Source organism: Bos javanicus, chromosome 20 (genome assembly GCF_032452875.1).
Source record: "Bos javanicus breed banteng chromosome 20, ARS-OSU_banteng_1.0, whole genome shotgun sequence".
NCBI classification, from domain to species: Eukaryota; Metazoa; Chordata; class Mammalia; order Artiodactyla; family Bovidae; genus Bos; species Bos javanicus.
The window spans coordinates 16,595,922-16,618,702 of record NC_083887.1 but is presented as its reverse complement, the minus strand read 5'-3'; the positions used below and the strand labels follow the sequence as shown (position 1 = coordinate 16,618,702).

At 45.0% G+C, this 22,781-nt stretch overlaps 1 long non-coding RNA gene across 2 annotated transcripts; it reads left to right on the top strand.

The window, feature by feature from the left end:
• Window positions 1-557: 557 nt before the first annotated feature.
• LOC133233531 (uncharacterized) lies at window positions 558-21,384 on the top strand. 2 transcript variants are annotated; one of them, XR_009731743.1, is made up of 4 exons: window positions 558-2,573; window positions 4,599-4,730; window positions 11,180-11,205; window positions 17,919-21,384. It is a non-coding gene; the product is annotated as an uncharacterized LOC133233531 (long non-coding RNA). The 2 variants fall into 2 exon arrangements; XR_009731744.1 differs by lacking the exon at window positions 11,180-11,205.
• The last annotated feature ends 1,397 nt before the right edge of the window (window positions 21,385-22,781 follow it).

The following is a 22,781-nucleotide window of genomic DNA, read 5'->3' as shown; positions in this document are numbered from 1 at the left end:
TTGGAGGCTTAGGAAAAATAGCTGAAGGATTTGTGTTGCTTTCTCTTTACACTGTCACTTAGCCTTTATATAAATCATCCCCAACCTTGCTTTAAGTCCCAGGGAGGGTTGATAATGAGGCTGTTTTCCTCTTCTTTATTCTCACTTTTGTCTTCGCTTTATTTTTTTAAAATTTATTTTAAATTGGAGGATAATTGCTTTACGATGCTGTATTGATTTCTGTTGTACAACAACAGGGATCAGCTATAAGTATACATTCCTCTTCCTATTTTCCACCTGTGAGTCATTACAATTTGCTTTAAGTTTCACAGTTGTGGACATTAGGGAGACCTGGATATGTTCGTCAGGGCTTAATCATGTCTTCATGTGTTCATACTTCACTTCTGGAACCAAAATCTGTATTAAAGAAGCAGAAGCAGTAGGAGCTCTATAACTATATATTATGTGTCTGTAAAACTGTATCTCTATCTATGTCTCTGTGTGTATGTATCTACCTATCCACCTATCTACTTATTTAATATGAGGAATTGCCTTCTATAATTGTGGCTCGCAAAGCAAGTCTGCAATCCATAGGGCAGGATCCAGGATTGCAAGATCACAAATGGAATTCACAGAATGAAATGCTTCTCTTTGAGGGAAAGTTTCAGCTCTGCCTTGGAGGTCTTTTGGTTCATTGCTCAGGCCCACCCAGATTCTTCAGGGTCATCTCTCTTACCAGAGTCAATCAATTACAGACTTCAACTGCATCTTCAGAATACCTTCACAAACAGATCGCCAGTCCAGGTTCTATGCATGAGACAGGTGCTCAGGGCTGGTGCACTGGGATGACCGTGAGGGATGGGATGAGGAGGAAGTGGGAGGGGGCTTCAGGATGGGGAACACATGTACACCCATGGCTGATTCATGTCAATGTATGGCACAAACCACTACACTATTGTAAGGTAATTAGCCTCCAATTAAATAAATTTAAAAAATAAACCTATCTTGGGAAAAAAAAAAACAAAAACAAAATACCTTCACAGCAACACCTAGATTAATGTTTGATTGAATAACTGGGACTGTAGCCCTGCCACGTTAACACCTTGGAAAAGTTGTCACACAGAGCCTGAAATGAGGCGTAGGGTAGAAAAGGAGCCTGAGCATGTTCTCACAAGGTCTGAATGTATTCCTTGGTCCTTCCTTAGGGACGGAGGAAGAGTAAGCTAATTCAGTAAACTAACAATTTTCTAATCTAATAATCTGCAAATAGAATAACAGTCTATGCCAATTGTGACCCACATGAAAAAGACTAAAGTCTGTTGGTGAGACTCTGAGAAGCACTGAGCTTAAAAGAGCCAGGGATTGGGAGTTGGCAGGCTGCAAACAGCCTTGAGGGCTCCGGATGGGTGACCTGTCTCTCTTGTTTCACAGGGACTTGTTCTCAAGGCTTGAAGATACCATCCTGCCTTCCCTTCCTCTCAGGTTCTTCACCCGTGCTGTGCTGTGCTTAGTGGCTCAGTCATGTCCAACTCTTTGTGATCCCATGAACTGTAGCCCTCCTGGAGCCTCTGTCCACGGGGATTCTCCAGGCAAGAATACTGGAGTAGGTTACCATGCCCTCTCCCAGGGGATCTTCCCAACCCAGGGATCAAACCCAGGTCTCCTGCATTGCAGGTGAATTCTTTACTGAGCCACCCAGGAAGCCTCTTCACCCATAACTAATTATTATGCACAACAACAATTTAGCTTAAGCTTTGTACATTGCAAAATTCTGTATCTCCATGTACATGTATATTCACACATGCACACACATGTGTGATGCTCCACACATGTACATGTGCATTTACACACCAAGAATTCCTGCAGTTCAGACAAAAGCGAAATTTGAAATGGGATGTTAACGTCAGTCATCTTAATAACTGGCGTGACTTCGTGTTGTTTTTGTTGGGTGCCATTCAACTCTGGGTCAGAGGCAGGGTGTGTGTACTGAGAGTCCTTTCTCAGGCAAGGAACACCTCCTGGGGCCTGGGAAGCTCCTATGCTCCTTCTCCTGACCCCTCCAAATGCTTCAACTCCTTCCAATGCTAGAATTTTATTAAGAACAGAAAAAAAATCTTCCCTTTATTCAATATTAGAAAAAAGTTTATGAAAAACACTCAGAAGAGATAAGGAAGTAAGCAAGATGTTCACACCAAAAGGCCAACAGCAGATTAATTCAGCTCAGCTCTTTTTCAGGTTTTGATGAAATGGGAAAGCCTTTGTGGAAAGCTCCTCCTGCTCAGTGGGCAGGAGGAGCCCCACTTCTTGGAGAGAGGAGAGTTGAAAGACAACAGAAGATTGAATGAATAGGGGCCCTGCTGCCTGGCGGTTTGGTGGAGAGCTGATCCAACTAAGCTGTGACACAGAAATTTCAGGAAGTTCTGCTGACTCTCGCTTTTTAAAAATCCCCTTTCAGAAAATGATAATTATAGTAATGTTTGGTCAGTCACAAGTCCCTGTTATATTATCATGAATTTGTATCAGCTTTCTTCAAGTTTCAAAAGGGAAGTTGATTGTGAACACAGCTCTTTCTTCTCGGCCTGAAGCTCCCAGAAGTAAGTATATATTCGTGCTGGTTATGGGACGTTTTGGCAAAGCCATCCCAGGATTTCCTCAGGGGACAGGAAGAGAGTTAAAGTTCTACAAAGGTAACCTTAGAGCAAAATAAGCAGGAAGCTGGGCTGGGACGGGCCACCGGGCCTCACAGAGGTGGGTTCTGCGGTGTACATGGGATAATGGAGGAGAGTCTGCTCTGAGCATCCTCTGAGACAGCGTTGGGAAGCACAGGTTGAACATGAAACATTGTATCCACATGTTGTCGTTTTTAGTTGAAAGCCCTTTGGAAGATCATGCGGAAATATTTTTTCTAAATCAGATGTGAAAACACTTAGAACTTTAAGAAATTTATGTGCTGAAGCCATTAGACAGGGCTTCAGTTCTTGACTGAAAATAAAGTTCAGGAGAGCGCCTGGAATGGGAAAGAGTGGTGGCGAGCCATGACAGTTCTCTAGAGTTGGAAGTGGGGCCGCTGACTTGGCCTTTATTAGGGTTTATGCACAACAGTTGTTCCACTTTCTGGAGGTCACTTGTGCTGAAGTGCTACATAGAAGCTTAATATTTCAGATTACTTAAACTACTGTTTATCAGGAGTGGAATGTGTGTAATGCCAAATCTACTGCTGACTTATGTGGCCGGCCTCTGACCCCAGAAGGGGACAAAGGGGATTGTTGCTTCAGAATGAAATCTTCCCTGCTTGTGACATCTGTTTCCCTTCCCACACTGTCCTGCCTGCAGAGGGCAAGAGCCGCTTTGCTCACTCACAGAGGAGCAGCTGCCCTTCCTGCTTTCTGGAGGAAGACTTGCAGGCCTTGAGAGTGGAAGTCCACAGAGGGAGTGGTCAGAGGAACTCCTACGATTTAATTCCTTTTGACTTACAGAAAGTGTATGCAGAGGGGCCTTCTCACCTTCACGTGGCTCTGGTCACTCAGTCCCTGAATTTCTTTACTTTGTAAAAACTCTTGGTGTCATGGGTCTTTTCAGATTCTGCACCCATTGAAAGGTGCAGAGATCGACCCACTGCTCACCCTCATGTTTGACTGTGTCTGGATGGGTTTGCCCTCCTGCCCTGCTGGTTCCAGTACTGTGAGAGAGGACAGCACAGTCCCCAACCCCCTGGAGGAGGCTTTGTTGATACTTTCTTTCCCAGGTGGCCCTCACACCTAGAAATGCCCAACTACTGTGGTTGGATCCCATGGGAGTAGAAAGGCATCATATGGATTCCAGAAGGTTGTTCTCATGAGCTTCTCGCCTTGCCTAGTAACCAAAACTAGAATCATGGACTCACAGGAAGTTCAGTCTGGAAGAACCCTAGAGACCATCTAGGCCAAGTCCTTCCTACACTGAGGAGAGGATGAAGAGATAAAGTGATGCACTAACCATCTGCCCAGCCAGAGGAGGGCAGGGCAAGGACCAGAGCCTGGGTTTCATCTACTTAATTCCAGGTTCTCCTCATTATCCAACCCACTCTGCAGTTTATATTAACATTAATATGTTCTCTTTCCACTGTTGTCACTGTGTGTCTCCCAGCATTTTAAAGACAGATTTGTTCTCATTTCTTATTCTTCCCAAAGCCTGTGACACTCACATGTTTAAGGCCATTGCGGACATTTGCTTCCCACCTGGGGTGAAAGCAGCAGGCGTCCCCATATCCGCTGCCCTGAGCCTATGGATCACTGCTAAGCCGTGGAATTACTCTTGGTGAATCGTTGACCCTGCTCCTTGAGGGTTAACTGGAGTGGCTGAAAACAGTAGTGATGATCACAGAAAAGACAGTCCAGGGAAGCATGCAGTGGGCCTCCAGGGTTCAATTTCCTCACAGGATGGAAGTCAGAGAGCCTCTGTTCTCCGTTTTTTGAGAAGATTGCATCCACCATTACTGTGTCCTCTTACTCAAGATGCCAGAGGTTTGACCAGATGATGTTGACAGAGCATGTCAAACTTTTCAGTGATAGATCTAGCCTATATAGTATTCCTTTTTAAAAATTGAAGTATGTTGATTTACTATATTGTGTTACTTTCAGGTATACAGCAAAGTGATCCAAAGGTGGGGCTAAAATGCTAAACAAGCTTTGTCTTCTGCCTGAAGTGACTGCAGCAAATTCCCAATGTGGCTGTTGAAAGGTAACTGCCTTCTGACCTGCAAAGGCTATAAGGTAGGCTGTCATTGACTTTATGCTGGAAACTGACACGGAAAATAAGACAACAGGGGACAGGTCAGCAAAGGAACCAGTGGCCCAATGAGCAGGGCTTCTTTGCCACTATAAAGAGAGTGAACTCAGGACTGCGGTAAGACCTATCCCTGGTCCAAGTCAGCTCAGATGTCTTTTACTGCTATTGTTAAACAAACACTTTTGGCTGTGTGTGAGGGTCAGGTCCCCAGTGTTGGGTTGAAACTGTACAAAATCAATGAAAGCAAAGATTTCCCTTTTTTGTTAGTCAGTCTGGAGATGGCAGAGATCAGGATTGAGTGGAACATCCAGGAAGAGTAACTACCCCCATCTGCACCCCAGGAAGAGAAGGAGCAGTTTTTCTGATTTCAAGAAGAGAAAAGCAACAAAGATTTGCTCAAGGATATAATTAGCTGACAAGAGTTTTGAGAGAGCCAAGTTCCCTTTCAACAGATTTTGTGCTCCTGAATTTGGAAGACGATAGAAGAAAGTTAAGATCATTTGAAAAGGACTAATTATAACAATTTCACCTTTGAATTGACGCTAAGTGGGAGGCAGAGGTGCAAACACCCTATCGCTTCAATATTTTCAGGTCTATATGATGGAGAAGGGGGAATGGACATATTTTTAGCATTTAGCATATTGACAGCCGCTGGTTTTTAAATGAGCACAGATTGCAAAGCCCACTGGGCTCATGATGTCTGAGATAAGAGCTTTTCAAGCGTTCTAAACCATTTTTGGCTTTTCTTTGTGATCACCCTATGAAAAACTGTCAAGGAAATGAAGCTTCCCACTCTAATTTTGGTGCTCTGATCCCTGCAACATTCTGTGACTCTTATGTCACCTCAGTCCATTCATCTTCCCTCACTGTCCCCAGGTCTCCAAAGAGGTGGCCTCCAGGAGCCAACCCTGCCCTCACGGCTCCCCTGGAGGCCCTTCTTTTTTCCACTCCAAACCCACTATGGACACAAACTTGCTGATGCCTCTGTTTCATTCTCTTGGGCTCCTGAATTCCTGCATCACCTCTGATGAGTTGCTGTGTTACACCTCCCTGGAGCATGGCTCTGAGTTAACAAAGGGCTTGTGGAAACACACAGGTGAAAAGTTTCTGCCCCATAAAGGTTTGGTGAGGGAGTGCTTTAGGGACTTCTCCAAATGTTGATAATTGTGCTCATCCTTCACCAGCACTGGGCTTTCAATCCAGACTGTGACTCACACATCCAAGGCACGAGGACCCTTAGTCAGCACGGCCTTACATTACATTGACATAATAGGGGAGGCTAAAAACATTTGCCTGCTGGCCCTTCCACTCAGCAATTTTGTGGTAAATGATTGGATGAGGTTCTGCTGGAAATAGACACTCACTGAATACTTTCTGCACAGACTCTGAACTCCGTTTGGTGGTGTTTTATTATACCTCCAGCTCTTCTCCTCCTAAAAAGAAATCCCATCTTTTATTTTTTGGCCTGTGAGCTCTCTCCACAATACAGAAGAGGAATAGATGTGAACCCTAGTGAGCTGAATTGGAAGGAATCTCCTTTCTTTCATGTTTTTCTAGAAGAGTCTGAATGGAGACATTTTTAAGGAAACTAGTATAAGACGCTTGAATAAAACTTAAAATAGTTGTAGAATGCAAAGGATCCCAAATGCCATAGTGTGTGTGTTATGTGATAGGAAGCAAAGCTTTTGACTAGAAGTCAGGAGGCTTAGCTTCTTCAAGGCCCAACTTACCTGGTACTTAGCTGTGTGACCTTAGGAAAGTTACTTAACCTCCCTGTGCCTCAGGTTACTTGGATGCTAACCCCACCTTAACACCTTCTTTAATTTCCTTAACACTTCCGTCAAAAGATGTTGTAATCCCTGGACTCTGAATGCTACCCTGTATGGTAAAGGGTGAATATTAACGTATAGAATCAAAGATGTGGTTAAACTAAGGATACTGGGGTGGAGAAATTATCTTGGATAATCAGGGTGAGCCCTAAATTGATCACATGTATCCTCATAAGAGGGAAGTAGAGGGAGATTTTATTCCACAGACAGAAGAGGAACGGGTGATGGGACCACGGAGCCTGAGGCTGGAATGAGGCAGTGCGAAGAAGCAGGAGCTGATCCTCTCATAGACCCCCAGAGGAAGTGTGGCCTTGCCAACAGACCCCTCAGTTCTGACCCAATGAAACTGACTTTGGACTCCAGGCCCCCAGGAACCGCAAGAATAATATTCGCTTATTTCCCCTCCAGGACCCACTGCAGCCTTTCTCTTGCTTTGGTCTCTTTCGCTCACCCTGGCCCTACATTTTGTCCCATGTCCATCTTGCTAACCTTGGTTTCTGACCATCCAGGGTAGCAGCAGAAGTGGGAGAAGAGAAGAGGCTGGCAGCTTGAGTAACACCATCAGGAGCTGGCGTTTTTGTCCTCATGTCCGGCGGGTGTTCCAAGTGGGCTCTTCTCCTTATTTCGTTCTGTCTGTTCTGAGGCCTCCACATGACCACCTGCCTCCGCTCATCCACAGGCTGGCAGTCTCGCCGCTGCCCTTTCTCTTGGCGAGGGCAGCGCTCGCAGTGTGGGTGGTTGCTCCTCCTGCTCAGCCCGAGGCACCTGGCAGTGGTTCCAGCGTCGTTCTGCCGCTCTTGGCAGCCATCCAAGAGCATCTAAGAGTGACTGTGTCCAGTGCTCAAGCCGGTGCTCAGGTGTATTCCCAGTGCCCGACACACCCTCATCCTCGGCTCTGCCCCCCAAGCAGCCCTACCTGAGGACACATGTCAGACTCTCCAAGTCTGACTTGCTGTGGTCTTGCTGTGGCCCCTTTCCTTAGTCTTGAAGCGAGTAACCCCTGAAGAGGTACCTTGACATAGCACACCGATAGGGCTCTCATAAATATTTCCCCTGATTCCAACCCTCATCTTCTTATGTGAAAGAAGCCTGGGTGTGAGATATGAGAAGAGTTCGGGGCCAGTCACAAGAATGCACTCTGGTAACCTTGAATGTAAATCCCACGCACGATGGCCTCACGTCCACTTTAGAATGCGGCGTTCTTTAGTTCTGGTGCTTCAACTAAAACTTCTATTTCACGTTTTGCATCTCTGTTTACCTGAGGGTCCAAGTACTGGGGCCATTACTGTCTGTTCCATTTGTTCTGAATTTTTGGAGAGATAACATTTCCTGGAAGCTCAACTTAGTTATATGACCAGACTTCTGGTCAGGATTTGCGCCCAATCCTTGTTCCCAGAATGTGCTCAGCACGTTATTGAAATTCAATAAATGGCAAATAATGTCAACTCATAAAACAAGAACATCTACCAAAGATCAGAGGGCTGCTGGGTGCTCTGGGGGTCTACAGAATGTTCCAGGGAAGAACCCCTAGCATTCTGCTAGGAGCTGGAGTGGAGCTGACTGCTTCTTGCCTGAGGGAAGAGCTGTTGGTTTATGACCTCTGTCTAGTAGGTGAGATCCTTCTCATTACTTGCAGATGAGTTGGGCAGAGCTGACTTCTTTGCATATGTTTCAAAAGCTCTGTGAAGGCGTTGACGGGGTCTTTGTGCTTGGCCTCTTCAATTGACTGAAAACTGAGCACAGCACCAAGGCTAATTCAGCTCAATAGTTAATAGAACATGTGATCGGTTAGTGATGAGACAGACTTAACTGTTCATCGCTTTGTGCTCAAATGCCAGGATAATAAGGGGAAAAGTCTATTTGTTAACTGGTAAACAACGCATTTATGCATTCATAATAGTAATGTTTCTTAGGAGAAGAAATGAGAAACTGCAAATTTTTTTAGAGATGGATTTTCTTCTGATGTGGAGCCAGGAAGATGACACTTAGCCTGTGTATGTTCAGGCCACTCGAGTTGGCTCTTCTCTTGCTCTCTGCCCATCTCCTGTTGAACCAGTGCCTGCTTCACCCATGTCTTACTCACCGGACTCACCTTCCTGTGTATCTGTGTGTTTGCCTCAGGCCCCAGCTGCTGATTGTTCTCATCAAAGGGGCGGTGGGGGCAGTCCCCTTTGCTGGTTTCCCCGGTAACTAATGAGCCCACCTGACATAAATCCCCTCTATTGCTGGCAATCTTGCCTCCCCCTTCAGAGAAGGCAGTGGCACCCTACTCCAGTACTCTTCCCTGGAAAATCCTATGGACGGAGGAGCCTGGTAGGCTGCAGTCCATGGGGTTGCTAAGAGTTGGATACGACTCAGCGACTTCACTTTCACTCTTCACTTTCATGCATTGGAGAAGGAAATGGCAACCCACTCCAGTGTTCTTCACTGGAGAATCCCAGGGACGGGGGAGCCTGGTGGGCTGCCGTCTATGGGGTCACACAGAGTCAGACACGACTTTAGTAACTTAGCAGCAGCCTCCCCCTGACCCCCACTGGGAGTGAAGAGTGCCCCAAGTCCTGCCCTCCATCCCTCTCCATCAGCCATCTGCATGCTGTGGGGTGTTGCTTCAAGAGCTTGCTTCAGGCACGTAAGCTGCTCCATCCATTAAACCATTGTCTCTATCGGTGACGTTGGGCTCTCTCTTAGGTCTTGAAGCCCAGCAAACACAGACCTTGTAGGCCTGTAGGTGCAAACCTCTTGCTGTTTAGTCGCTCAGTCATGTCTGACTTTTTTCCGACCCTATGGACTATAACCCGGCAGACTCCCCTGTCTATGGGATTTCCTAGGCAAGAATATTGGAATGGGTTGCCATTTCCTTCTCCAGGGACATCTTCCCAACTGAAGGATCAAACCTGAGTCTCCTGCATTGGCAGGGAGATTCTTTACCACTGAGCCACCAGGGAAGCCCCCAACAGCCTCCATCACCAAGTTAAGCCATTCTGACCCTAAAGGAACAGCTGTTACTCACTTGCCTCTGTTGGCTATTGCTGAATAACAAGCTGCCCCCAATTTAGCTTAAAACAATAAGCATTTCCTATTGCTTATGGTCTGTGCATCGGCTGGTAACCTTCTGGGCTTAGCTTGGCTGACTCACGTGACCTTGATCAGCTTTGGGCTGGGTGTGCAGCCCCGCTGATCTTAGCTGGGCTTTCACAGACTTTGTTGGAATACCTGGTGACTCTTTCACATTGTCTCATCCTCTCGCAGGCTAGTCCAGTTTATTCTCATGGTCACGGAGGGATGCAGAAGAAAAGAGTAGAAATATGTAAGGCCTCCTGGGGGCCAGGCTTGGAATGAGGCCACCATCCTGTCTGTTGTTTTCTGTTAGTCAAAGTGCAGGTTTCAGATTGTGATGGGAAGAGCCACAAATTACGTTGGAGGGAGCATGGAGACTCAGAAAGCATTAATTATGCCATCAGTGTAATCAGCCTACCATACTCCACAGGTAGAAGGCTGCCCAAAGCTGCCACACTGTTTAACAGGGTGCACAGAGGCCTTCAAATCCCAAATGCAGCTGTAACTGGAATCCTACCAGAGCACCCCAGCCTGGCTTATGTCTATCCTCCGTTCCTACTGCCATCATGGGGTGATCACTGTTGTGAATCGCATATAAGCATGATGCCTCGAAGTCCATAGTTGCTGATTTATTTATTTATTTTAAATTATTTATTTATATATTTATATGTTTTGGCCACACCATGAGCGGCATGTGGGATCTTAGATTGACCCCACAGTAGCCTCCAGGGATTGAACCCATACCACCCACATTAAAGCATGGAGTCTTAATCACTAGATTGCCTGGAAGTCCCAGTAATTGCTAATTTGAAGAATTAGCTCAAAATGGAAGCCCTCACACAGCAATCAGTTCACCCCTTTGGAGGTAGCGTGGTTACGTTTGGAGTCATAAGGATCGAACTCAAATCTCTGTGAAATATTCCTGGAAGTGTAACTTTGAGTAAGCTGAATAGACTTTGTGAGCTTCAATTTTCCATATGTAAATGAGGAGCATATCCCTTCCGTATGTAAAATGGGAATATTGAGTAAATTAAGCACCACTGTATCTTCCAGAAGCAGCCAGGACAGTGCCCAGGCTATACAGTCAGTCCTTGCTGTTTGTCTATTTTATATATTTTACTGTGTGGTGTTAATCCTGAATTCCTGATTTATCCCTCCCCACTTTTCCCCTTTGGTAACAAACATAGTTTGTTTTCTATGTCTGTGTGTCCCTTTCTGTTTGGAAATCTGTTCATTTGTATTTTTTCTTAGACTCTGCATGTAAATGATATCATATGATATTTGTCTTTTTCTGATTTCACTTAGTGTGATAATCTCTAGGTCCATCCATGTAGCTGCAAATGGCATTATTTCATTCTTTTTTATGACTGAGTAGCATCCCACTGCATATTTGTACCACATCTTCATTATCCATTCCTCTGCAGATGGACATTCATGTTGCTTCCATGTCTTGGCTATGGTACATTATGTTACAGTGAACATTGGGATGTTTAATAGTCCTTGCTACATTGTTATAAAATTATTATTTTTTGTGTCTCCCACTCTAGGCTGTGAGCTGTGTCCCTGGCATTTGGTAGGTCCCAGTGAATGATTACTAATTTGAAATTTAACTAAATAGGAGTCTGGCATTGTTCTGCTTTTCCTGATTTAATTTTTAAAGATTTTGTATAATTTGACTGCTTATGGTAAACCTGACTTCACAGAGATGTTTTAATGACACATGCAAGTATATGTGATTAATATCCTCTGATTTTGCTATTTTGTGGGTAAATTATCATTCGAGAAATTAGGTCCTCTTTTATTCTAAGACACAGGGAGGACTCAGAAGTCATCAGTTTGTATTGTATGACTATTCAGGGCTAGCCTTGAGCTTTGGAGCATCAGAAAGAACTATGAGAAAAACTCAGGTATTCCCAAAGAATTTAGTTTTGTCTGGAAGATAATATAAGCACAGTGATGAATTGTGGGTATGGAGAAATATCACATGTGCGTAATAGGTGTTCAATAAAGACTAGCGGGTTATGTATTTCTAATTCTGAAATGACTACAACCCTTTTGGTGGTAAGAGTCTTCTGTTTCATGCAAAGAGAAAATGAGGTTTTACTGGTTTTGAGGCTCATGGCAAAACTTCAGAATAATTTCAGAGAATTACTTTAGCATCTCAGAGTCATCTGTCATGAAACAGTCTCTCTCACTTCTTTGAAGGAGACTGCTTGTGAAATTTTTATAGACTCTCATCTCTAAAGCATTCAAAGTACTGAACTACACATATCAAGGCCATGATTTTATTATATATTTTAAATGTGCATTTGTCTCGAAAACAAGTGACCAATATTTCGTACAATTTCATGTTTAGGACCAGGAGCAAATTTCCCTATAGGACTTCACTAATATCTGGGGTTAAGCCATAGGGCCAAGTTCTGACTGGTATTTAGTGAGAGGCTGAGAAAGTAGATCCTAGGTTGCAGTGTTGTAGAGGCTGGAAGGAGAGGGGTATTCAGAGACTGAAGAAGTAAGCTGGATGGGTAACTTCGGAACTTGGGACGCTGCAGACAAAAGCATTCATTTATGTTTGTGTTCCACATTTACTAAGTTTTTTTTTTTTAATTTTTTTTAATGTTAGGGCCCATACACTAGGCAGTAAGGACACAGAAAAATAGAAAAAGAAAAAAAGAAAACTGCTCTCTCTCCTCACAGCATTTGCAGCCTAGTTGGGGAGACAGAGGTAGAAATAAAAAGTTGAGAAGCTTTGGACAACCATAGACTAACTTGAAAACCTGATGTTGGAAAGTGTTGTTCAGTCGCTCAGTCGTGTCCAACTCTTTGCGACCCCATGTACTGCAGCACACCAGGCCTCCCTGTCCAGCACCAACTCCTGGAGTTTGCTCAGACTCATGTCCATTGAGTCAGTGATGCCATCTAACCCTCTCATCCTCTGTCGTCCCCTTCTCCTCCTGCCTTCAATCTTTCTCAGCATCAGGGTCTTTTCCAATAAGTTGGCTCTTTGTATCTTGTGGCCAAAGTATTGGAGCTTCAGCTTCAGTATCAGTCCTTCCAATGAATATTCAGGGTTGGGAATTATTACCTCAAGGTTATTTTCTTGTTGAGAAAAAGATGCCAGACAGGAGCTTTAGAACTGCTCCTCTGAACAACTTAAGGGGGAGGCCTGAGGAAGCCAGTCAGCAACCTTGTCCCCAAGAGCAAATCCTGGGTTTCTCAGGTTGTGACCTCCATCCCAACCTCTCCCTGCACCAGGAGGAGCATTGTAAAGTGGGGGGCAGGGTGTTAGGTCCCAGGACCTTTATCAGGTTCTGTTTTCATAGGTGGGGGCTTCCCCAATGGCTCAGCAGGTAAAAAATCTGTCTGCAATGCAGGAGACATAGGCAAGTTCAGTTCCTGGGTTGGGCAGATCACCTAGAGGAGTAAATGACCACCCACTCCAGTATTTCTGCCTGGGGAATCCCGTGGGCAGAGGAGCCTGGTGGGCTATATAGTCCATGGGGTACCAAAGACTTGGAGACGACTGAGCACTTCACATCATAAGCAGAGTTTTCCTTTAGCTGCAGAGAGGCCAAACTGTTCTGCTCTCCGGGACAGAGCCCCTTGTTCCTTCTCCCTCAGGATAATCACAAACAGTTTCTCTGTCCTCTCTGCATGGCTGGGCATGGTGCACGGATTGATCTGGAGATGTTCCTGGGCTGGAAGAGTCTAGCAAGTGACTTGACCAGCTCTACCCTAGGCCCTTAGGAGAAATCCCCTCTCTCTTCTTTTCCCAGGAAAGCATTTCCCTGAGTTTTATCACCAGTGTGATAGAACCTAGTAACTGAGATGAGGGAAAGAGGCCTCGCGGCTATGAAGCCCGCTGGCACCTTCTGCCTGTAACGCTCCAGCTATACACCACTCAGCCTAGTTTACCAGGAGCCCACGCTGAGCTTCCAGCCAAAGCCACAGGAGAAGGCACCTGAGACTTTTGCCGAGTTCCAAACGAAAACCGAGCTGTCATACCTCAAAAGTTAGGATCAAAGTGTGAGAAAGAGGGTGGAAAAACATCTCCTCTGCTGACTGTAATCTGAACAATTTAGAGATGGTTACCATGGCTGCTACTCTAAAAAACCGTAGCTCAGTAAAACAGTGGTCAAAAGGACTCAGTTTGGAATAGATAGCTCACAATTGCACTTTGAGTCCATTTGTAACAGCTCTAGATAAGCAGTTTCAGGGCTACCGTGAGCCTCATGTGCTCAGGGGTGTGTCTTTTCTGCCCACACCACACAACTTCCTCCCATGGCCGAGACTCGCGTGGGATGTTTCCTCCTTCAGGACACCCTCAGCTCCCTTTCTCCAAGTTTTGCTGGCTGGCTTCTCAACAGCTCTAGAAAAAGTGAAATAGAAAGTGAAAGTTGTTCAGTCGTGTCTGATGCTTTGCGACCCCATGGACTGTAGCCTGCCAGGCTCCTCTGTCCATGGAATTCTGCAGGCCAGAATACTGGAGTGGGTAGCCTTTTCCTTCTCCAGTGGATCTTCCCAACCTGGGGATCAAACCCTGGTCTCCCTCATTGCAGGCGGATTCTTGACCGTCTGAGCCACCAGGGAAGCTCTCAACAGCTCTCCTGTCATCTAAATCCCACACCTCTAACCGGTTTAGTGCCCTCTCTTGAGTGCACTGGCACTCAGTGAAGTGGCACCTTCTAGTAAGAGCATATCCTGTTCTTGATGTGCTTGCATCTGTCTGGCTCTGTGGATCTGAAGCTTGGCTTCACGTTAGAACCACTTGTGTTTCTAATGTCAAACACTGCCGGCTGAGTCCCATCCCAGACAAGCCGGATCAGCCTCTCAGGCTGGGGCCCAGGGATGGTGAGGCCCAGCGAGGGCCCTGAACTACTGGTCTCAGCCCTCCTTCCTGCCCCATCTGATTATAAACTTGTGGAGGCGCCGGCATCGGCAGTGATATGATGGTGTCTTCTACTTCTTTCAGTTTTTTTTTTTTTTAATTTAATTTAATTTTATTTTTTAACTTACAATATTGTATTGGTTTTGCCATATATCAAAATGAATCCGCCACAGGTATACATGTGTTCCCCATCCTTCTTTCAGTTTTAAACTTTTAATTTTGTACTGGGATATAGCCAATGAACAAACGATGCTGTGGTCATTTCAGGAGAACAGCAGAGGGACTCAGCCATACATATATATGTATGCATTCTCCCCCCAATTCCCCTCCCTTCCCGGCTGCCACGTAACATTGAGCAGAGTTCCCTGTGCTGCACAGTACGTCCTTTTTAGATATCTACTGTAAATATAACAGTGTGTACGTGTCCCTCTCAAACTGCCTAAGTATTCCTTGCCCTCAACCTTCCCCCTCTGGCAACTCCAAGCTCATTCTCGAAGCCTGGGCACCTGTTTCTGTTTTGTGCATTAGTTCATCTGGGTCATATGTGTCATATGTCGTACTTCCCCTTCTCTGTCTAGCTAACATCACTCAGGATGATACTTTCTTTGATTCTTCCCCGTCAACATCGCTGAGTGCTTGTGACTGACTCTGACTTCTATGAAAGCTCTGTGGGCCTGGCTGACCCTGCCGGGGCCTTCTCAACTCTCAGCCTGACATCTGAGGGGCGGTGTGGAGAGAGCTGGGTGCATTCCCCATCTCTGCTGAGATGGCACAGCATGCCCAGACCTCGCCCTGTTATCTTCAGAAGCAGAGCACTGCTGCAGGCCAGTTGAGGGAGATAAAAAGGATGAACTGGTGAAAGAGGGGCCTAGGTGCTGCCAGACCCAGCTGGCATTTGAGTCTGATGGTAAGAGATTTAAGCTGGGTCTGGAGGAGAAAGAAGCCCATGCAGCAAGTCTCTCCTGACCGAGAACAAACAATGAATATTTTCCACTGAGGTAGGAAGCAAGTTCATTAAAACTCTGTTGGATTAGCTAGACTGTCTGCTGCTCAGAGGACTCAGCCAGACCCTGGAAATGTAGCCAAGGGTGCTGGGCCAGCTTTCCAATCTGTGATTTCAGAGCAGCCATTTAGATGTACTTTTACTGTGATCCTGCTGTGGATGAGGTTTGTGCTTTTGAGAGAGAAGCATCATCTTAGTCATGAGTGGAGTTCTGAAAAAGACACTGATGACATGGATTTGAGCTTGACCTTGTTTGGAGTTGAGTGACTTGCCTCTCAGAGGCTCAGTGTCTTCATCTGTAAGTTGGGTTATGATATACCCTCTACTGGGACTTTTCACTTTCGTGCATCGGAGAAGGAAATGGCAACCCACTCCAGTGTTCTTGCCTGGAGAATCCCAGGGACAGAGCAGCCTGATAGGAGGCCGTCTATGGGGTTGCACAGAGTTGGACATGACTGAAGCGACTTAGCAGCAGCAGCAGCTACTGGAGCTTCCATGGTGGCTTAGGCTGTAAAGAGTCTGCCTCCAATGTAGGAAACCTGGGTTCGATTCTTGGGTTGGGAAGATTCCCTGGAGAAGGAAATGGCAAACCACTCCAGTATTCTTGCCTAGAGAATTCCATGGGCAGAGGAGCCTGGTGGGCTACAGTCCGTGGGGTCGCAAAGAGTTGGACACAACTGAATGACTAACATAGATACACCCTCTACTGAGAAGTGATGTGGTGATAAATAAATGCCTTCTCCAGAAGGCGGCAGCACACACGAGAAGTCACTACCATGTGTCACTACCACTGGCTTTTTCCCGTAACTGGAGTCCCTCAAGGAAAGTCTGCAAGAAGCCAGGACATTCCCCTGACTGGAATCCCTCACTTCTTGCCCAGATGCTGGTGGTCTAGCCAGGGCTTTGGTGACATAAACTATAGAACGTGGCTGTCTGAAATCTCTTCACATAAAAGGCTCTTGTTCTTTCAGCTGTCCCTGACCTCCCCCCCATCCCCACCCCTTGCCTCCTTCTCCCTCACCCTCTGGCTTGGAGATCTGTACACGAGCCTAGAGAATAAAACTGGAGATACTTGGGACTTCCCTGGTGGTTCAGTGGTTGGGAATCTGTCTTCCAAGGCAGGGGCTGCAGGCTCAATTCTTGGTTGGGGAACTAAGATCCCACATGCTGAGGGGCAGCTGAGCCCGCGCATGTTGAGCCTGCACACTAAGACCTGCTGCAGCCAAACAAATAGAATATTAATTTTAAAAGCCATTAAAAAAATTGGAGATTCTTTACACTGTTTTTATGCAACCTAGTTCTCACTTAAGAGAGGGGCGTAGAAGGTGCTTTCTTTTTTGCTTGAATGTTTAGAGTTTAACAAGTTGGTGGTGGTAGACTGTCTGGAATCAGTAATAACAGGTACCACTGAAATAAATTATAGGTAAAGATTGGACCACACATTTTAAACATGGAAGGTCCCAAGACAAGCATAACAGAAACAAAGAGAGCAAGCTGGATCCCCCCGCTCCCTCAGCCTGCCACCCTCAGTGGGAGGCGGTATTTGCTCACAAGAACTTTGAGGCTGACTCTAAAATTCTAAGTGTGAATAAGTGCCTAGAGCAATGTCTTCCCAGGTGAGTGCCGACTAGGATTTTTGCCAGCTCCAAGGAAACAAACATCTTAGTGTCATGAATCAAGTCCAAGTTCCCTCTGGGATTACCCTTAGGCTTTTCAACGGGAACCCAGTGGCTGTCAGTTTCATGCATATTTGAACACAGAGTCCCACTAGGCCTCACCCTAGACCAGTTCAGTCAGAATTTCTGAGGCTGGGAAATACTTTGCTATTTCCATAGCTTTCAGTCCTTCCAACGAATATTCGGGGTTGCTTTCCTTTAGGGTTGACTAGTTTGATCTCCTTGCTGTCCAAGGGACTCTCAAGAGTCTACTCCAGCACCACAGTTCAAAGGCATCAGTTCTTCGGTGCTCAGCCATTTTCATTGTCCAGTTCTCACATCCATACATGACTCCCAGAAATACCATAGCTTTGACTATACAGACCCTTGTAGGCAGAGTAATGTCTGCCTTTTAATATGCTGTCTGGGTTTGTCATGGCTTTTCTTCCAATGAGCAAACGTCTTTCAATTTCATGGATTCAGTCACTGCCCACGGTGGTTTTGGAGCTCAAGAAAATAAAGTCTATTACTGTTTCCACTGTTACCCCATCTATTGACCATAAAGTGATGGGACCGGTTGCCATGACCTTAGATTTTTGAATGTTGAGTTTTAAGTTTTCACTCTTCCTCTTTCACCTTCATTAAGAGGCTCTTTAGTTCCTGTTTGCTTTCTGCCATGAGGTTGGTATCATCTGCATATCTGAGCTTATTGATATTTCTCCTGGCAATCTTTATTCCAGCTTGTGCTTCATCCAGTCCAGCGTTTCACTTGATGTACTATGATGATGGAAGCTGAGAAGTCCCAGAGCTGCCCTGGTGTCTGCAAGCTGGAGGCCCAGGGAAGCTGGTGGTGTGATTCCTCTCCAAACCTGGATGCCGGAGAACAAGAGGAGCCAAGAACATCAGTCCCAGTCTGGGTCCAAAGGCCTGCGGACTGATATGTGACCAGAGGCATCTGGGTCTCCTTGGAGTAGGACACTACCTCCCTGGGCAGGAAATCCGCTTGGGTAAACTTCAACAGGCCTAGCTTACTCAGTCTTCTTGTGTTAATGGTCCCAAGTCTCCTGAGTCTTGGCTTCCAGCTTCACTGGGAGCGATCACTGATTTCGAGGATACAGATGTAGGGATTTGGATCAGAGGGGGCTCCAGACAGATTCCATACTTTGTAGCAGGGCCTCTGTCTCTCATTGTTTGCAATCCAGGTCAGAGTCATCCTGAACTGGATCTTTATTCTGCTGCATATCAGCCTCTTTTGTTTCTCTCTCCTCTTCCTTCATTTTCCAATCGTCCCTTAGCTGTGCTCAGAGCTGCTTTTTGCGCTGGACTTCAGCTTTTCACTCACTTTTGTTAGACATCTGTTTCCGAGTTCTCCACACCAAGTCCTTCCTCTCTTGGTCCTCTGAAGACAGACGCTCCTCACCAGTCAACCACGCACAGGCACCTCCTCCCACTCTTCTTCACCTTGTCCTTCAGCTGCAGCACTTCCTGGCAGGTCCTGAAGAGACTGGGCTCCTGTCAGAGTGAATGGTACCCCACAGTGCCCCAAAACTGAAGCCCTGGTGCGTCCTGAGGGGAGCCAGCTCCCATTAGTGTGGACTTGATAACCCCCCACCCCTGCCCGTGTTCCGGAAGCCAAAGCAGGTTCTGGAGATGGGACTCCCGTCAGCTGTCAAGACATCATTTCTTAGTTTGCTTGCGGTGTAGAATCTGAGAACATGTCAATGAGTTTTTTTCTCTGTAACTCAAAACTGATTGGTCCATCTTGTACCTTGAATGGTTCTTTTATCCATACATGATTCTGTAGCATCATGCATGGATCATTTGGAAAATATTGGGTCACTTAAGTTACACAGCTCTTCCAAATGTTGACACATATTGTTATACAATGTTTTTAAAAACACTATTGTTTATGTCACTGTCCATCTCCTCAGAAAAATCTTTATACATTTGAAATTTGTCAAGGTCATAGTAGTGGGTAGAAGTTTCCCAAAATTCCAATGTTTGCTTGAGAGGTCAATTTTTTTTCTTTCTTCTTTTTTTCTTTTTGACTGCACCACACAGCATTCAGGATCTTAGTCCCCAGACCTAGGATGGAATCTACGCCCTGTGCAGTGCAAGTGTGAAGTCTTAACCCCTGGACTGCTAGGGAAGTCCCTCAAATGTTTACTGTTAATGACAAATACTGTCAGTTTTCCTTGGAGTGACAGGCTCACTGGATTTGTTGTTGAGAAATGTCCACCAACCAGTTTCTCTCTCAGTCATTCTTTTAAGTAAAGGTGGTGTTCCTGAAGAAAGCAGCTAGTTCAGCTTGAAACTCAATCATACAAGTACTTTTCCTTGAGGCTACCTTAGGATAGAAGTGCTTCATGTGCCTTATTTTGATGCAAAGCTTATTAAAAAGATGGGTTGAGATTTAATAAAATTGCTATTTTTAACTGATTCATCAAAGAGATTTTTAAGTGGAACTGACATTGTGAAAAAAACAAAACGGAGTGCATGCTGGTGAAGAATAAAAGGACCGCTAGTACAGTTTGGTGCCCTGCCTTGGTTTGTGTTAAAATGCCATCAGTTTTACCCATCACTGCTTTTGCAAACATCAAAAGTAATGAAAAAGGCAAACTATATCTTAGTATTATCATGAAAGGGGTTTACCTGGTGGCTCAGTGGTAAAGAATCTGCCTGCAACGCAGGAGATTGCAATAGAGCAGGTGTGGGTTCTATCCATGGGTCAGGAAGATCCCCTGGAGGAGGGCATGGCAACCCACTTCAGTATTCTTGCCTGGGAAATCCTGCAGATGGAGGAATCTGGAGGGGTATGGTCCTCGGGGTCACACAAAGTCAGACGTGACTTAGCCACTAAACCACCATCACCAACACCACCATTATCGTGAAAACAGTGCCAAACTTATGGACCATCTGACAGGGCCTCAGGGACCCAGGCCCAGTGTGTCTGGACCAAGCTTTGATAACCCTCAGTTTAGAGTGTTTGCTCTCCCTCAAGCGATATGAAAACGTCTTGTAATCATGGTTCTCTCTCAAGCATTTTAATGCTGAATACAGGGGAGGGACCGAGTTGTCAAATATCTAGAAAAATCAGGATCCTTCAGTGTTTAAGGACAACAGGCCTTGAGATGCTATGTGTTCCCAAAGAGAGGATAGGAAAGATTTCCCAGAACCTGTGTCTCAGATAAAAATGAAGGTTATTAGGGCCAGCTGATTTCTTGATTTCTCTGGGTAACTTTCTTTTTCTTCTTTCCTAGCTGTGGACAGTTATGATGATGTTCTACATGTGGGAAAGGGATTTATGTCTTTCCTTTTTTCCATTTCCTTCATATGAACATGGTTCAGAATAACCTGTTTTTCATCACTAATTATTAGAGAAATGAAAATCAAAACTACAATGAAATATCACCTCACACTGGTCAGAATGGCTATCATCAAAATATCCACAAACAATAAATACTGGAGAGGGTGTGGAGAGAAGGGAACCCACCTACACTGTTGGTGGGAATATAAATTGGTACAGCCACTATGGAGAACAGCATGGAGGTTCCTTAAAAAACTAAAATTCCCACTGGAATCCCACTCCTGGTCATATACCTGGAGAAAAACATGATCTGAAAGGATACGTACACTCCAGTGTTCACTGCAGCACTGTTTACAATAGCCAGGACGTGGAAGCAACCTAAATGTCCATCAACAGAGGAATGGATAAAGAAGATGTGGCACATATATACAATGGAATATTACTCAGCCATTAAAAATAATGAAATAATGCCATTTTCAGCAACATGAATGGACCTACAGAGCATCATACTGAATGAAGTAAGTCAGAGAAGGAGAAATATCACATAACATCCCTTATATGTGGAATCTAAAAAGAAATTATATAAATCACAAAACAGAAAGAGACTCACAGACTTAGAAAACGAACTTATGGTTGCTGGGAGGAAGGGATAGTTAAGGAGTTCAGGATGGTCATGTACCCTGCAATATTTAAAATGGGTAACAAGCAAGGACCTATAGTTTAGCACATGGAACTCTGCTCAGTGTTGTGTGGCAGCCTGGATGGGAGGGGAGGGGTATGGGGGAGAATGGATACATGTATATATTTGACTCTGTCCCTTCGCTGTTGGCCTGAAACTGTCACAACATTGTTTATTGGCTAAACCCCAATACAAAATAAAAATTTCAAAAAATGAATAACCTGTTTTTGAGTTATGAGTGAGACTTCTTATCTGAGAACCATGGCATCAAGAAAATCTCCAAACTTCTTGTCTTTTTTTTTTTTTTTTTGGTTTTCTGTAGTCCCCAAAGGATCAGAATGTTTCAAGGAGGATTCTGACACTGGCTAAAATAATTAACAGTGTACATCAGTCTATTCAGCTTCTGAAGATTCATGTCAGAGTTCAGAGGAAGGAGCATCCCTGGAGACTGGGGTAATATCTGGAGGAGGTGACCTAATGATAAATGAAGGAAGGGTGGATAGGGAGGGTATAGCTTGGATATGAGAATAGTTGGAGGGGAGGTGGCCCTGCTCAGAAAATTTATCTACTGACTCTTTAGCAAGTGTTAGGCTGACAAGGAATTGCTAACCATCCCATTGTCTTCACAAGGCCTTGTGTTTAGGACAGCTGGGTCCTGATGCTTTTGAGGTTATAGAAAAGGAAGAGAAAGGGTTCTGCCACGTAGTAGATGCTGAGGTCCCTTACCTCCCTTCCAAGATTTCTATACCAGCTCTGACACTTACTAGGTCTGTGACCTTGGGTAACTTTCTCAACGTGCCGCGTGCATGCTCAGTCGCTGCAGTCGTGCCTGACTCTCTTTAATTCCATGGACTAATATAGCCCACCAGGCTCCTCTGTCCCTGGGATTCTCTAGGTAGCAATACTGGAGTGGGTTGTCATGCCCTCCTTCAGGGGATCTTCACCCAGGGATCCAACCTTCATCTCCTGCATTACAGGTGGATTTTTAACCACTGAGCTACTGGGGAAGCCCTTTTATACCACAGCTTGGTCTATAAAATGGGAGTTATGCTGGCTTTTCAAGGTGATGAGGACTAAATGGGTTAGTTCTCATGGAAAGTGCATATTTAGAAACAGTACTGGCACAGAGTAAGTGATCAAAAAAAAATATAAACTCATTAATTTCACTTCATTGAATCCTCTCTTAATCCAAAGAGATAGAAGTGATTATCTCTTTTAAGGCATGATTTCACAAAGATAAAATCATGAGTCTCTGCAAATATGAAAGGAATATACATCAAAGATCTTATTTAGCTTGTTGATTAATGCAAGGGTCATCAAGATGTTAAAATGATTAATTCAGAGGGCATTTGAGAAGCCAAGTATTCTGTAGACAATGCTAGGATAAGATGCAAAATTGAGTACCGTCCACCAGAGCCAAAACTCATAATCTTTGTGGTTACATATTACACTGGATAGAAATTATCTGCTTCCCATAGGGGAGGGAAAAGTTTTTCTCGACATTCTTCTAAGACACTCTAGTCCCTGGCTGGTTCTGAAAACTTAAACTGACAAAGACAGATTGCAGGGGAAAAGCATACACATTTAAATAAATTTTATGTGCACAGGGGATTCCTC